The following is an 18217-nucleotide window of genomic DNA, read 5'->3' on the forward strand; positions in this document are numbered from 1 at the left end:
GCTTCATTGTTTCGCGGTGCGGTAGAAATAGACAAAATGGTGGTTCGTGCCCACACATGTACCAGAAAACATCCTACAACCTGTAATTAGTTTTTTTTTGTCGACACTAATTTTAGCTACACGGTCTCATTCCTTCCGTAGTTGTTGTGAATTGTTGCATTAGGTACGCATATACATATTAAAAAATTAGTACCTATTGGATTTAAATAGCGGCGTTAGCGCATCAATTAATAAGAACGCGTCCCGCTCATTAGCTTACAGACGCTTGTATCATAAAGCATTTCAATATTCATTTATTATTTTTCAGTTTTTTTCGATTGAGAGACTTCTTAACTAACTGTATGCTATGTACTTTTAGAACTAAAAACATTAGACATATTAATTAACACGTGCGATATTAATAAGGTCCGATTAACGCAATTTTTCGAAAATGAAAGAGAAATTTAAAGATTGTCAAGAGATGCGGCTTGGTGGGGAAAGTATTACATGGTACTGAAACTATAAGTAAGAGGCGGTTGGCTCGCGCAATTCACAACTTGCATTTATACTTAATGTTGCGGACGTACTGTGTTAAAAGTACTAAAAATCATAATTATTAATTATTAAAAAAACCTTTTTTTTTATGTGCACGTTGTTCTAACACTGGGATCCATAAACTGGATTAAGGTATTGTATTTTGAAGACATAATAATTTGAAACTGTAGTTTTATAAGAAATGACACATTTATGATACAATTCATTTATTTTCAGTTTTCTTAGATTATTACAATGTTTTTTGCTTATTGCAGCGGCTTCGTTTGTAGTTGTAAAGTAAAAGTAACATCTCTAAAATTTTGATAGTTGATCTAAAAAACAAAATGTTCAGACTTTTGGAGTCTGATTTTTCGATTTAGTTAAAGCAATTTTCTAGTAGCAATTTAATGAAAATTATCGTGACCGTGCTGCAATCTTTAACTTACTGTGTAATTACAAGAAATACGGCTGATAACTGCGTGTCTGTAATTTAAAAGTAAACAATAACATATTTTTATTATTATACTATATTTATTAAAGTCTTATTAACTATACAATATTATTTAAAAATGATTAAAGTACAAGTTTTAAAAATACCTACTTTAAAAAAAGATTACCGTCATTATTATTATTATTAATTTATACATTTTAAAATTAATGATTAAAAATAATTTGTTTTGATGTATTCAATTGAATTACGCTCGTAGATTTTTCCATATTATATTTCCGATGTAATTCAAAGTTCATTCATTTAAAATAAAAAAAAAATAGGAAACATATTACAATGTGTAATTATTTATTTTATTAGAAATACGACACGAATTACAAATTTAACTTTAGAAGATTTTTTTTAACCTCTCTATTAGTGGAGCAATTACAAAACGATTTACTATATAAGACAAATATCTTCTATTTAAGCTTTGGGGATGGATTCAGTTATTTATTTTGTACCGGTGACAACAAGCATCAGTTTCGAATAAAATACTCATGATACATTGCTTTTCGTTAAACTAAAATTGATTTATTTGCGTGAGATTAGTGTGGCAAAGCAGTCAATTGATGTAGGAGTGAACTTTCAGAAATTAAAACACGATTTAGAGCAAAAGAGAGAGCACATTTCCTAAGTGGAAACATCAGAAACAGGCCAACATGCGTTCTTGTTTTCATGAGAGTTTGACATTCTGTCAATTGTTTTGTATTGCTAGTGATGAGACATTTTTAATGAGAGTTTTGTTTTGAATTTATTTAAACTGCTTAGTAAGTAGTTGGGCGGTATATATATACTTAGTCTGGCCATAAATGCTGTTACAAAGGAAAACAAAAAAAAATCTATGGCAAATAACATTTATTACTTTTACAGTGTGTTAGTTTAATGCATAAATATAAAACAATTTAAAGTATAAAAAGCTTATTCGAAGTGGTCTCCATTGGCTGCAATACAGTCCTTTAAACGTTGAGGCCAGTTATCAATAGAAGCACGCACTCTTTCCATGGCAAAAATGTTCACTGCCAATCGTACGGATTCTTTTAGGGACTCCAAATTATCATGGCGTTTGGAGCAAGCCGTATTCTCTAAAACTGACCATAAATCATAAGCGAATTAAGATCGGGACTAGACGACGGCCAGTCTTCAGCTCTGATGAAGTCCGAAACGTTCGTTTCCAACCAAGACTGCGTAGACCGAGCTTTATGACCTGGTGCCGAGTCTTGCTGGAAAGACCATTTTTGATTATTGAACATGGTGTTGTTAAGGGGCTTCACTACCTTCTCAAGAATGGTATCTTGATACACTTGTGCCGATGTTTTGATACCTTTTTCACAAAAGTATGGCTCAGTCACTCCTTCATAGCTAATACCCCACCAAACGATCACTGAAGTCGGATAGTGCCCACATTACACTCTGTCGACTAATTGGGAAGCTTCCTTAGAGCTTTGAGCATAAATACGGTCATTTTGTTTGTTAAAATGTTGCTCAATTGTAAAAATTTTCTCATCCGTAAACAAAATTTTTCTATGACCTCCCTTTGCGTACCGCTTCAGTAGTTGTTTCGATTTTACCACCCTACTCTCTTTTAAATTATCAGTTAAGAAATGACCAGTACGTCTCTTATAGGCTGCAAGTCCTAAGTCATCTTTTAAAATACGCGACCTGGTTCTAGGTGCTATCTTCATCTCCCGAGATAAAATCTTTTGATTTCGGACAGGATTTCTTCGAATTCTTTCCCTTACTGCTTTGACCACCTTTTTCGTACGAACACTACGTGGACGGCCAGATCTTTTTCTGTCACAAACAGAGGAGGTCTCATTGCCCCTATTAATAGCCCGGTACACAAACATTTTACTAATACCAAGCGTATGGAGAGTTTTAAAAATTGCATTTGACTCCATACCTACTTTGTGTAATGCAATCACAGCGATTCGGTTCTCTGTATCACCCCACTCCATTTTAATATCGCAAAATATTGTACAATGTATTGGCGCCAAAATGAGAAAACTCAATGAGCAATCATATAAAAATGACAGATTCCAAATTCAAATGTAATATTTTGTTTATTTTTAATTGTAACAGTATTTATGGCCAGACTAAGTATATGTATAAATGAAGCTCTCTTGGCCCTTCATTTAAATTACATTTAAATTTTCCGCGCATTAGCTTCGCCTTTAATAATAGTGTTATATATGGTGGAAGCTATGTTCGTTCTATAATTGGATTTGCTCTCTGGCTTTGGACATTCAAAAATATAACGTGCTCTCTTAATAGATTAAAAAAACTTGCAGATTTAAAAAGAATTCTAAGTATTGAAGCAATAGCTTTCAATGTTGTTTCTCTTTGCAGGTTCGAAAATAATTATAATAATTGTAAGTGTAGAAATAATTTAATAAAATAATAATAATAAAAAAACTCTTTGCAGAGCAACAACTTGGTTATTTGTTTAATTACAAAACACATTACATATATATATATATATATATATATAGAATATATATGTTTATAGCTATAGTATATTTTTTCCGATGGCGTTAGATTACTCACAACGGAGTAACAACAAAATTTAATATTTTAACTCATATTTCAATTATCCCGTATGTTGTATTTTTTTTTCATTAATAAACTTTCTTCAATAATGTGATGTGAATAATAAACTCTAATTGCGTATGAAATGAGTATTCCAATTGTAAATTCATCGTATCGAGCCTAACTGTACTTTCAATAATATCAATGGAAGTATTGAAAAAAAAACACTATTCAATGTTGAATGTTTTTTATCCGGGATTGTAGGTCAAAAAGTAACATTGATTGATATAGTGCGTATTGAAACTCAATGTTTGATCGGTTGAAAGTGTGGATCATTTTCTACACTTGTAAAATTAACATTACTTCGTCAACGGATGCGATTAACTGAATCTGATTAGTTATTTCCATTTAAGTCAATTAATTATTAACATTTGCATTAATTCTGTTTGATCTTTTAAATTAAATTTGAATTAGATTGATTGTGACAGTTAATTCATCATCGATATTTTTATCAACAAGAACCAAAAAATTTACTCCATTCATTCATCCACTCTATGAAAACATCATTTAAGGCGTTAGAGTCGCTGTAGGGCCTTCGCTTGGTCCAGTTAATCTCTGCGGTCTGATCTATTCGTGACTTTCCTTCTCTGATTTTTCACCCCTGAGCTCTTAGTGTCCGTTCCGTTTATCCATCGATTAGTAAGAATAGTAAGTACATTCAATCATTTCAGCCTGGCGCTACTTTTGCGGTTAGGTTAGGTACTCCCAAAAGGTTAGATACTCTCCCAAACTCCATTTTACGTATGTTTATAATTTATTGAAAATTTCATTAGCAAAAACTTTAAAGCCACTCCAGTATGTCGGTTTTTTTTTTCTAGGAGACAAATAACATATGTTTCCAATCGTCAGGTATTTTTTTATTGTTCCAAATCTGAAGAATCAGGATTTTTTTTTTCTCGAAATCAGTATCAGTATATTTTATAAACTCTTCTTGGAAACCCTTCATTCTCGGGGATTTTTATTTTAATTAGTCTAACGGCTCGCTAAGAATCTTCTAGAGTAGGATTCAAATGTCATCGGTCTGTTGATTATTTAATTGAAATTCCGGTACTGATTCAAAAACTGTGGTTCTGGGTTTGAGTTATTTTCTCTGTTAATTTGACCATAAACATTTCAAGTTTCCTTTTGATTGTAAATGGGATGCAGTCTCAGACAACTATTGTTCGTCACATAATTTTTTCTTTTTCTTATCTTTTTTTTTATTGCTTAGATGGGTGGACAAGCTCACAGCCCACCTGGTGTTAAGTGGTTACTGGAGCCTATAGACATTTACAACGTAAATGCGCCACCCACCTTGAGATATAAGTTCGAAGGTCTCAATTATAGTTACAAGTATAGTTAGTTTTTATGTAGTAAGGAGGTATTTTTCTCGACTTCTTGGCTCCATATGTTTTTCTCTGCGTCTGCGAGTGTAGCTTTTTTGCATTAGTGGTTTTTTGACATTCATCATCAAACCAATCATTATATTTTGTTATTTCTTAATTCTAGAATTTTCTTAGGAGTCGTAGATAAAAATTCCTTGACATTCTGTGAGGTGTTATTAGAAAAGCCAGCGCTATTTTCTTTGTCCATTTTCCTAAGTTCTCTGCAGTATGAGTCCATGTTCCTGGATTCGACGACCTGTTCTATCTTCAACCTTGAGCACCCGAACAGTACTTCGCGTCCATTAGAATATGATCTATTTGGATTCAAGTGACGTTATCCGTGGAGATTCCTGCTATCTTGTTGATGGTTTTTATTTAGAAAGCGTATGATGCCGACAACAAATTGTGAGGAAGTTGCCATATTAATTAGGTAAGTAAGTGCCTTTGTCGTTAGATGTTTTGTGAACGTTTTTACCGTAGTCGGTACTTTTTATATCTTTTCATCCTACTTTTTTATTTAATTTTCTATTAAATAAATGAAGATATATGTATAAAAGAAGAAGAAAATTAATTAGAACATATTGTGTATTTTTAATTAATGTAAATAAGAATTTGCGTGGGTCATTGTCATTCATGTAATAATGACATGAATGACAATAAAACACGCAAAATGTCAGAAAATTAAAACTAAAATCAACGGCTCTGAAGAACTTGTTGCGAAGGTCACTGTGGAGTGCAACCAAAAACAATCAATGACGAGGTAACCGCACTGATGCAACGGCACGACTGGGTCACTGATGCAAAATTATTCTCACAAGACGAAACGCTTATTTACCAGTCCTTCTTAATGCTATTTTTAAGACCTAAATAGTAAAATTGATTATCTATATATTAATACGGGAAGCAAACATTTTGTACCCCTTTTTACGAAAAGGACGAAGGAGTATGAAATTTCCCACACTTAAAGAGAATATAGGGAAGGAGTGCAGAATATGATTTTTTTTTAATTATGCATAAAAAATACATTAAATCAATAAAAAACATTAAACACACTATCATAAATTTGACACACACACGCATGCATACTATTTGTTTGTTGTCAAACTTTTCTTATTGCTTACAGTTTGTTGTCAAATTGAGAATAGAATAGATATTGTTTATCTTTAACATTAATTGTCTCAAGTGTAGTCTTGGCGAAATCTGTGATTAAAGAATTATAATAGTATTTGACAATAGAACCATAAACAAACTAATAATTTCAATTAATTATAGTCGAATTTCGACTACCGGGGGACCACTAGTTTAAAGAAATAGCTCATGGGGTATATGGGTCCCTATGCTGGTCCGATCAAATTAAGACCAAATTGGACTGCGGCATCAATCCCTCTATCCACTCTGCAGAGGACAGGAAAGAATGTAGAAACATAGTCCGAACTAAAATGCTCCCTACAGCTCACGACCCTCAGCACTGAAGAACACGATTCAAGCAGCAGAAGTAGTTTAGTATAGCAGGCAAACAGTATCTGAATATATGCCCAACGTATATTTTTATTAAATATCCCAAACATTTTTTAAAAGATTTTAGACGCACGGACAGCTGATCTTATTCTGGTCATCACTTCTGCTATAGATTATAAAGTCTTACAATCTTACAATTTTTGAATTAGGAATTTTATCAAAACAAAAGTAAGTAACTGAATAATAATAAGTCACAATTTTATTCAGTTAAGTATTCGAAATCTTTTTAAAAGATCTTTTAACTTATGCTTATTTGCATGGATTTCCAATTTTGCACAGACTCCCAGAAAGCGGCTGTTCAAGTCTCACCTGCACTCCGCTTAAAATCCAAGAGGACGGCATAATTAAATCTTTGTGCTACTGTTGCTTTCGAGGTACGACTTTCCTCTGTGTAACAGACACTGCCTCTCGAAAACTTCGAAATGGCTATAGTTGCACTATTCCGGCCACTGACATCAGAGCATATAGTACGCTTTTCACTTATAACGTGGCCTAGTGGCCTTTTTATCATGGCCTTGGTGAAACTCATTGAAGAGAGTACTACCTCTCTTCAATGAGTTTCACCAAGGCTACAGAAATTCAGTTCGCAGCGAATAATCTGGAGGAGAATTCTAGAACGTTATGTGTGCTAGATTGACATCCCAGATTCTAATCTTTTACGTTCGTCGTATTTTTATAAAATTTCCAGTAGCGTTGTATCCACGTGATACTGTCTTCCAAATTTCCAAAAAATCCAAAAAAAAATATAAGTCGTCGTGGCCTAAAGGATGGGACGTCCGGTGCATTCGTGTGTAGCGATGCACCGGTGTTCGAATCCCGCAGGCGGGTACCAATTTTTCTAATGAAATACGTACTTAACAAATGTTCACGATTGACTTCCACGGTGAAGGAATAACATCGTGTAATAAAAATCAAACCCGCAAAATTATAATTTGCGTAATCACTGGTGGTGGGACCTCTTGTGAGTCCGCACGGGCGGGTGCCGCCGCCCCGCCTATTTCTGCCGTGAAGCAGTAATGCGTTTCGGTTTGAAGGGTGGGGTAGCCGTTGTAACTGTGCTGAGACCTTAGAACTTATATCCCAAGGTGGGTGGCGCATTTACATTGTAGATGTCTATGGGCTCCAGTAACCACTTAACACCAGGTGGGCTGTGAGCTCGTCCATCCATATAAGCAATAAAAAAAAAATTGCTGTAATCCATTTCTTTATCGTCATTTGCTACGGATGCCGTGTCGGTTGCTAAGTAAATCGCATGGCATCGTTTAGTGCAATGGTTTTCTCTTGCTTCTTCGCCATGCTTTATAGCGATGAATTAAGTCTCAAGGTCGCTCAAAACCCTTCCAGTTTGTTACCCGAACTAGGTGAATGATTATACCGCCATTTACTCAATCGTCAGAACCTCGTCAGGTATTCAAAAGGGTGATAAATGTCACCGTACAGGTACAGCACTCACAGTTGAGGTTGACAGTAGCGTTGAGAGGATCTTATATGTATCTTTTTTTATTTACTTAGATGGGTGGACGAGCTCACAGCCCACCTGGTGTTAAGTGGTTATTGGAGCCCATAGACATCTACAACGTAAATGCGCCACCCATTTTGAGATATAAGTTCTAAGGTCTCAGTATAGTTACAACGGCTGCCCCATCCATCAAACCGAAACGCATTACTGCTTCACGGTATAAATAGGCAGGGTGGTGGTACCTACCCGTGCGGACTCACAAGAGGTCCTACCTACCACCAGTAAAATCTCTTATTAGGTATTATTATCTATTATTTATATATCTCATCTATTCTCTCTCAATTCACTTAAACTTACGAAGCAACTAAATAGTGCTATGGCTTCTTAACGAGAGAAAGCAATTTCAATTCAGAGCAACATGATTCAGAAAAGAAAAAGAAAAAAAACTCATGATACAGATGCCACAGCGTACAGTATTAGGGTCATTTTGAGGTTTCGGTTCAACGTTAGCGAGATATTTCAGTACCTCCTTAAAATCTTCTATGAAATTAAAACTAATAAATCTGTATCTTCATGAACATTGATAACGTCCTTAGCTACTCACTTAATTCTTAGTGACTATCTGTGACCTTGCTAGTTCACGAAGCCCGCTATAGAAAGCAGAGTATTATATACACTTGACATTGGTGAAATCTAAAAGGAAACGCCATAAACCTAAGAGATAGATTGATAACGTCAAGTAAATATGTTGCTATTAGTACCCAAAATATATTTTTGAATATTGATATCAATACGTAGTACACCGTAACGTATTTGCCGTATCTTTTTAGAGTTGATCCTAGATGACAACGGTGGCCTGGAAGAGAATGCTTTTAGTGAATAAACTGATTAATTATTTTCAATGTTAATAATGTTTTGGTGTGCAATAAAGCTTACTTTCTCTCCGTCTCTCTCATAATGTGGGCGTGTACAAACTTCACACACAATTGAGTCTACGATTTGAATATCTGTTTTTCTTGGAAAACTACGGAAATACTACGTGTGCACAATGCACTTCCACGAAAATGAAATAACATCGCGTAGTAAAAAGCAAATCCTCAAAATTTTAAATTTGCTTAATTTCATTATTAAAGGTATTTTACGGCTTAACCTCGCATAACTCTTATTTTATTGTCATTATTATATCGCTTCCGACGTTTCGTATAACTTAAATTTTTCGTGGATGGATGACGGACTATTAAGGCGTTTATCGACAAAATTTTAATATTGTGCTAACTACCCTCAATGTTACTATAAAAACTATTTCTAGACTTTAACATTTCAATTCACAGACCAAAGTGATGTCATCTAGAGGTCTGACAGGTTTTTGTGTCTTGGGTTTTCATGTTCACATTATGAGGCGATGGGCTTATAGCAAATAGGCAGGGATAGGTGTCGTTATCCTTCTTATGAATTGCTGAATCACGGCCGAGATAGGTTGCAATTTGAAGAATGGGACAACACCGGTCTATAATCGTATACCGATACGATTATAATATCAGCCTCATGTCTCAAGGCAGCTGGTGGCGTTTACGTGTTTTAGTAACCACATAATGTAAGTTTCCCCGCGAGCCCCTTGACCAATCTACGCAATAGAAATGTTAATGTCTCAATCTGACAGCGCCATTCATTTCGTGAAGATTGATCTATGTATGAGCTTAGATTGTCACTTGAGCTCGTCTGTATCCTTAGAATGATGACCAAAAATCCTGAACTGAGAGAACGCAGAACGTTCATTTAAGATCATGTTAGTCGAAACACTCTTAACAGATTAGTAGGTATGTTTGAATTTTTTTACACAAATTCCTCCATCATCCGTGACATCAGTTTTTGTTGTACGCGATGCCACTATTTCGTTTCTACGTAATGAAAAATGTTAATTCTAATGATTACGCTCAAATTACAAACGTTTTAATTTTTAAATTTTTTATTTATTGCTTAGGTGTGTGGACGAGCTCACAGCCCACCTGGTGTTAAGTGGCAACTGGAGCCCATAGATATCTACAACGTAAACGCGCCACCCACCTTGAGATATAAGTTATAAGATCTCAGTATAGTTACAACGGCTGCCCCACCCTTCAAACCGAAACGCCGCATTACTGCTTCACGCCAGAAATAGGCAGGGTGGTGGACCTACCCGCGCGGACTCTCAAGAGGTCCTACCACCAGTAAAATTTATTTAAAATTGATTTATTAAATAAAAAATTTACTTATTTAAAATTTAATTAAAATTATCTAAAATATTAGAAGTAGTTACGAACACATATTTATTATCGGGACCTATAAAGTGGACAAAGGAGTAACAGACGAAAATTATCAACTAATTCAAAATAATAGCAAAGAAGAAATCTAAATTATACTAAATGAAGGATTATACGAAGGCATCAAATTTAAAAAAAAATGGAAATGTTTTATTTAATCAGATTTTAATTTAAAAATTTAGGAATTTTTTTCCGTGGTAACGTTAAAATTTTTAAGTAATAATCGGAATGAAAATCAGTTCAATGTGCTTGCAGGTTTCTGAAGCGATAAACGATAACAACAGACACGCACCATATAACAAACAATTAAAAATGTAATATGAAATGCGATGAACAATGAACATTTGTAGATTATGACAAAGTAATATTCATTTAAAAATGAAAATACGGTTAGCGCTTGCAACATAAATATGTAAAAATAAATACTTAGTCTGGCCATAAATACTGTTACAATTAAAAACATAAAAAAAATCTATTGCAAATAACATTTATTACTTTTACAGTGTGTTAGTTTAATACATAAATATAAAACAATTTAAAGTACAAAAAGCTTATTCGAAGTGGTCTCCATTAGCTGCAATACAGTCCTTTAAACGTTGAGGCCAGTTATCAATAGAAGCACGCACTCTTTCCATGGGAAAATTTTTCACTGCCAATCGCACGGATTGTTTTAGGGACTCCAAATTATCATAGCGTTTAGAGCAAGCCGTACTCTCTAAAACTGACCATAAATCATAATACAGCGGATTAAGATCGGGACTAGACGACGGCCAGTCTTCAGCTCTGATGAAGTCCGAAACGTTCGTTTCCAACCAAGACTGCGTAGACCGAGCTTTATGACCTGATGCCGAGTCTTGCTGGAAGGACCATTCTTGATTATTGCACATGGTGTTGTTAAGGGGCTTCACTACCTTCTCAAGAATGATATCTTGATACACTTGTGCCGATGTTTTGATACCTTTTTCACAAAAGTTTTTTTTTATTTATTTTTTATTGCCTTTGTAGGCAGACGAGCCTACGGCCCACCTGATGGTGAGTGGTTACCGTCGCCCATGGACTTCAGCAATGCCAGGGGCAGAGCCAAGCCGCTGCCTACCAAGTATGGCTCAGTTACTCCTTCATAGCTAATACCCCACCAAACCATCACTGAAGTCGGATAGTGCCCACGTTGCACTCTGTCGACTAATTGGGAAGCTTTTTAGAGCTTTGAGCATAAATACGGTCATTTTGTTTGTTAAAATGTTGCTCAATTGTAAAAATTTTCTCATCCGTAAACAAAAATTTTCTATGACCTCCCTTTGCGTACCGCTTCTGTAGTTGTTTCGATTTTACCACCCTATTCTCTTTTAAATTATCAGTTAATAAATGACCAGTACATCTCTTATAGGTTGCAAGTCCTAAGTCATCTTTTAAAATACGCGACATGGCTCTAGGTGCTATCTTCATCTCCCGAGATAAAATCTTCGAATTCTTTCCCTTACTGCTTTGACCACCTTTTTCGTACGAACACTATGTGGACAGCCAGATCTTTTTCTGTCACAAACAGAGGAGGTCTCATTGCACCTATTAATAGCCCGGTACACAAACATTTTACTAATACCAAGCGTATGGAGAGTTTTAAAAATTGCATTTGGCACCATACCTGCTTTGTGTAATGCAATCACAGCGATTCGGTTCTCTTTATCACCCCACTCCATTTTAATATCGCAAAATATTGTACAATGTATTGGCGCCAAAATGAGAAAACTCAATGAACAATCATATAAAAATGACAGATTCCAAATTCAAATGTAATATTTTGTTTATTTTTAATTGTAACACTATTTATGGCCAGACTAGTAATATTTACTTTTCTAAATTTTTTCTGGAAGCACAAAAAGAATTTGTATTCCTTGTGCAGAACGTAAATTTTACGAATACGACGAATTTTACTTATTCTTCGATGTTGCTTAAATAGGTAACACGATGAATAAAAACATCACAAATATTTTTTTTCAAGCGAATGTTTAGAGATATTTAATTCGTTTTACAATGTGTTAAAGCGAAATAGGTATGCAGTAGGTAATTTTTAGTGATTTCTTGTAAAAAATATAGGAGTAGTTTATGTTCTTGTATAAACTGATTTGAGACCGCTCACAATTGGTAACGTGGATGACAGTATGTAGTTGACGTAAACTCGGGTGAATTCTTAGTATTTGCGATTCGTATGTGTTATTCACACATTGCCAAACCTACATAACGCTTTCGCACCGACCTCTTTGTGTTGGCTTGATGGTTTACGACTAAGCGTTACTGGGACGGCCAGACCGTAAAATATTTGCGTTGTTAAATCGAAATACTCAGAGAAGTACAGAAATTCAAAATACCCCTAAAATTTAAGTAATTTGTAATTAATTTTGGTGAAAAATTCGTTATCGTTATAAAATCCATTTAAAGTTCAATTTTTTTAATCGATTTTACTAATCTTTTTTGAGATTAGCTTTATACATACGTTTATGTGTATCACGTTTTTATAAAAAGGAAACAAACAAATCGCATTTTTGTTAAATTCGTGTAGCAAAATCTTCAAGACCTTGTCCCACTCGGCGTCTATCTATCTATTTTTCATAGTGAGTCACAATGTGGTTCGAAATCCCTTTGTTTCTGTATTTGTTAGGCAATGCAAGGCATACACACCTTAACGCGTTCGTCGCGCTGGCGATCATTTAGTTCGTGCGACACCTACTTCCTACCATTTCCTAGCTTCCACTGTGGCTTTTATTTCGTCGTTGGTGACTTTAGTTTTCATTGTAGGTAGTTCATTGCTTAGAAAAAAAACATGTCAAAAGCGTTGAAACCAATATCTAGTTGTGCGTTTGTTTGTAGTGTTCACTTCGTTGATGTATTTAATGTTAAGCCGCTTATGCGGAATTGCTACCGCAGCGGAACCCATATTCCATAATTACTCGTATTTTTTTATCATGTCCATATTTATACAAATGCAGAGAAAACAAAACACTAATCAATAAACAAATGACTGAATTTGAAAAAGGGAATTCTATATTTTCGAAATGATATTCATTTGAATTTAGAATTTATTGCCAGCCATACATAAATTACGTATCAAATGGCCAGTATTGTAAAATTGCAATTTCACAGGTTGATATTATACCTACCAATGAATGCTATTGTGAGTAATAAGATGCAGCAACGTGGAATTTTCAGGTCAAGTTTAAGTCTTGTCGATGCTTCACTTGTTAACATGTGCAATATTTTTTTATGAATTAAATCAAATCTGTTGTTTGTTGTATTTAAATAGTGTCTACTTCGTGTCGGTTTCACTACCTATTGTTTTCTATATTGTAGTATTGTTAAAATAAGTTTAATAATGTAATAAATAAATAAATATATAAATATTTACTAACAATCACGCCACGTTAACTGGTCCCGTTATAAGTTCGTAAAGAACTTGTGTTACAGGTACCAGATAACGGAAATAAATATAAGATTTTTATTATACACATACATATATTTAATATACATCCATAACCCTGGAAAAGATATTTATATTTATCATAGAAATATCTTCCCTTGGCGGGATTCGAACCCGCGACCCCCTTGTGTAGTGACCATGTCACTTACCACTACACCAGACGGACGTTAAAATGGATATACTTAAAATGGATAACTTATTTCGTATAGAATGTAATTTACTCAGTCAAAGTACATGTAACATTCTTGATTACCTAGTGACTACGAATTATTACTCCTGATACTTACTTGAACCAATGTAGCGTTTTCTAAGATTTAACCACAAATTCATCATTTTTTATATTTATCTATACTAATATTATAAAGAGGAAAGATTTGTTTGTTTGTTTGTTTCGAATAGGCTCCGAAACTACTGGACCGATTTGAAAAATTCTTTTTCCATTAGAAGCCGACATTGTCCCTGATGAACATAGGCTACTTTTTTTTAATTTTTTTTTTTTGGTTTCATGTGTGTTTTAATGTTTCCGAAGCGAAGCGAGGGCGGGTCGCTAGTCTTAAAATAAATAGGTAACGCTCTGTTGCGAGTCTGAATTTTGTTCTTTGAATTTCATTTCAGAACTTTAACAGTGCCCCTACGTTTACCGTAGGGACGCTGTTCCAACTTCATACAAATTTGAGTTAACTTATACGCGTTCGAGAAGTTAACTGTTAAAGTTAAAACTCGCACTAAGCACACTGGACATTTTAAAAGCACTTCTCTTTATTCTCGGACAAGTCAAACATCCTTTGTTTTCGTACTCAATATTGGTTTGGAAAAAACAAGTTAACTTCCTACTTTGAAGTTTCTCTGTATTTGTTATCTGTTATTTAATTTCAGAGAGTTAACAACGTGGTGAATCACAGTCTGCTTTGAATAATTTGAAGAACCGAAATGTATTTTTTTTCAAATTGAATCTATTAGGTACATTATGTAAATACACAACTATTATGTAAATACAAACAGTTTAAGAAACGAAAAACATGTTATAGTAGTCAGCTGTAGCTAAAAAGTAGAAACTAGAATAATTTAATGATAATTAGACAAGGTAAAAATAAAAGTGCAATTAAGAAAAGGAATAAAAGATCGTAAAAACGAGTTCAGCGTATTACCTGATTACCTGATAATATTGCTCAGGATAATCGCAAAATTTTAACTAACTATTACTATTTTTATTTTATTTTTTATTGCTTAAGTGGGTGGACGAGCTCACGGCCCACCTGGTGTTAAATGGTTACCGGAGCCCATAGACATCTACAACGTAAATGCGCCACCCACCTTGAGATATAAGTTCTAAGGTCTCAAGTATAGTTACAACGGCTGCCCCGCCCTTCAAACCGAAACGCATTACTGCTTCACGGCAGAAATAGACAGGGCGGTGGTACCTACCTACGGATTCACAAGATGTCCTTCCACCAGTAATTACGCAAATTATAATTTTGCGGGTTTGATTTTTATTACACGATTTTTTTTCTTCACCGTGGAAGTCAATCTTAATAAACATTATTTTTAAAACGTTGACCGATTTTTTAATGTTTTTCAATACAAATTACAATGAATATTAATAATTCAGTGTGAATAAAAACTGTTTTTGTTATTTAACTACTGACATTAAATCAGTTATTGTGATTAATAATTATCAAATTATCGTTACGTTACTATTCACGTAATTATTACCGGTTGGACAGGGCATCGGTGTGCCTGGTAATGACATTCTTGTTACAGAGGCCGGGTCCCACAATTGCATCCAATACGGTCACTCTCAACATCAAGTACCGTTTGTGGTGAAAGTTATGTCGATCTGCGGGCTACCTTTAGAGCATACTTTGGCGTCACTTGACGATCCCTCCCACTTAATCTTTGTAAGGCTGTTGTATAGATGAACAGTGCCATAAGCCGAATGTGAACTAAGTTTCACCAGGGTCAAACGCTGAACACGTGACGTTGCCATTATTTACTTTTGTCCGTGAGGAAGTAAAAGTTCGCAATGTAACCAATTACCTACCTGTCATGTCTCCAGTATCTTCTATAGATGGATTTATAACACTAATTTTTTGTACATGGAAACTTTTCAACTTTGAATAAATTTAATGATACGCTTCGTTATGGGAATCAGTCATGTGTTATAAATGTTGTTTGAAAGGTCTCAATCGAGAGCACGAATTTCTATTTCTGACGCAGCAAACAAGAGTTAATAATGATATAAACTGACTTAATTACATTATTAGAGCCTTGCTATGGAAAGAAAGCGTGGCCCAATGAAATAAAAAAAATATATTAAAAATGAGTGTTTGAAAAATTAAAGTCGAAATTGTAAGAATAAAATAAAAAAACCCAGACAAATTTTTAATACAAATAAAATTTATGGAATATTGTATTAAGTTCTGCATTATAGCTGGAAGGTTAGCTGTGTAGCTATGTACCATTATTATACCTTTTTAGGCTCCTGAAAAGTCACGTTTTGGGCTTGCAGGATATTGCTATTTCTTCGAAGGCATAGCCCACTGAATTTTTAGCCGGATCTTCTCAATGGGCTGCCATTCTGATTCGTTGGTAAATTTAGATTTAGCAGTGCTTCGCTGAATTATCAGTGCCCTGCGAACGCATCAGTGCTTAGCAATGTCTCTCAGACTGAACCCCTGAGCTCACCAGTTAATCAGAGTAGTTCCTCGAGAAAATTAAAAAATTACCTTCTAACCACCAAAATTTAATCTACAAATTAATTGACAACAGCTTTAAAAGATTCATGTTTTTATCTTTACTCTTCATACTCAATAAAAATGTAGATCGATCAAATATCGTAATCTAAGGAAAGATGTTAACTTGACGTGCCCTAGATTCTTTGTGAGGCTGTAAAATTATATTTGCAGCATATTTTACTTGGAATATTATTGCCCTTCTCAGACTTCAGTGAAGATTTGTATAGTGGAGAATAAAGTTAATACGAAGCTACACTATCAAAGTCACTATGATTTTGATATTAATATAATATAATTGATGGTAATTAGTCTATGTATAAATAATAGAATCCAAGTTGGAAAATAGGGTAGAAAGTGTTTGTTATATCCGTTTTATTGGATACGAATGAATTCCCATGTACACTCATTTGTTTGATAGATCACCGGCCGGCTATCGTACATAGATTAGAGTAGGTAACAAAAAGTTTCAACTCAAACACATAATCGACGCACGATCGCATAGTAGACGTACAAACAAACAAATTAAATATTTCCAAATATCATAAATAAATAAAAATCTTTATTATTCGTTATTGAAGTTTCATCGTAAGCGAAAAGTTCATAAGCATAAAAAATCTTGTTTCAAAATATTTTTACTTGTAATAAACAATTCAAGGGATTACTAAAATATGCAAAAAACAACAACATACGTAGCTTTGTTTAGCTCTTTAAGATTTTATTCTGAGTTTCAAACTGAAAGCGAATTACTTTTTATTATATTTTCTTCATCTAAATTCATTCGGATGGTTCAATTTGAGTTACGTAATAAATTTCGTAATTGCGTTATATTATACACCACTTAATCTGAAACCGTGACTGGGCGCAGAAATTTCAGAAATATGGTTCTAAAAATACATTTCTGTCTCCTCTCTCAAGCCTCCCAGAATATAGCTTTAGTACATGAAGATTTATTAATACTGGTCACACTCCAACCGCTAGTGTAATTGTGACACGCGATATTGTGAAAGTAAAATACTAGTCGCATTTACGCTACGTAATACCTTTAATAGCTTTATTATCACTTTCTAACGATACAAGGGGATCCCAAAGTTCGCGACAGTCAAGGTCAACTGTATTGTCTGTTCAATCAGATATTAAAATCTATATATTCATACGTCAAGCAAAAACTTTGTACCCCTTTTTACGAAAATCGTGCGGACGGGGGAGTATGAAATTTCCCCCACTCATAGACAATATAGAGAAGGAGTGCACAATGCTAGTATTTTTTTTACAATTATGCATAAAAAATACATGTAATCAACAAAAAAACATTATGCAGACTATCATGTATTTGACAAACACACGAATATGTACAGTTTTGTTTATTGTTTAATTTCTGTGGTCAAATTGAGAGCAGATTAGTATCGTTTGTCTTTAATAATATTTCTTTACAGTGTAGTCTTGACAACACCTGTGATTATAGAATCATAATAGTTTTTGTCAATAGAACCATAATAATGTTCAAACTTATAGTTTAAATTAGTAATTACAGTCGAATTTCGACTACTGGGGGACCATTAGTAACAATTAAAGACACATAAACGTCTTAATGAGAGATTCAATAGTTTCAAATTCAAAATCATTTATTTCAACTTAGATGTCAGTATAACACACTTGTTGAATGTGAAAATATAAATGACAATGTTAGCTCTACCACCGGTTCCAAAAAAGCCACAGTACTGAGAAGAACCGCCGAAACAGGCGAGAAAGAGGATCGAGGATTAGATAGAGGATCACCAAT

At 34.2% G+C, this 18217-nt stretch overlaps 1 protein-coding gene across 1 annotated transcript in view; it reads left to right on the forward strand.

Annotated features, from left to right (window-relative positions):
- Window positions 1-531: 531 nt before the first annotated feature.
- The window catches only part of LOC114244719 (acyl-CoA Delta-9 desaturase), a 37673-nt gene continuing 19987 nt past the window's right edge, over window positions 532-18217 (forward strand). Inside the window, exon 1 of the mRNA XM_089731702.1 lies at window positions 532-666. The gene's annotated coding sequence lies outside the window, so the exon portion shown is untranslated. The remainder of the gene's footprint in view (window positions 667-18217) is intronic.

This window comes from Bombyx mandarina, chromosome 12, assembly GCF_030267445.1.
Source record: "Bombyx mandarina strain Sakado chromosome 12, ASM3026744v2".
Classification (NCBI taxonomy): Eukaryota; Metazoa; Arthropoda; class Insecta; order Lepidoptera; family Bombycidae; genus Bombyx; species Bombyx mandarina.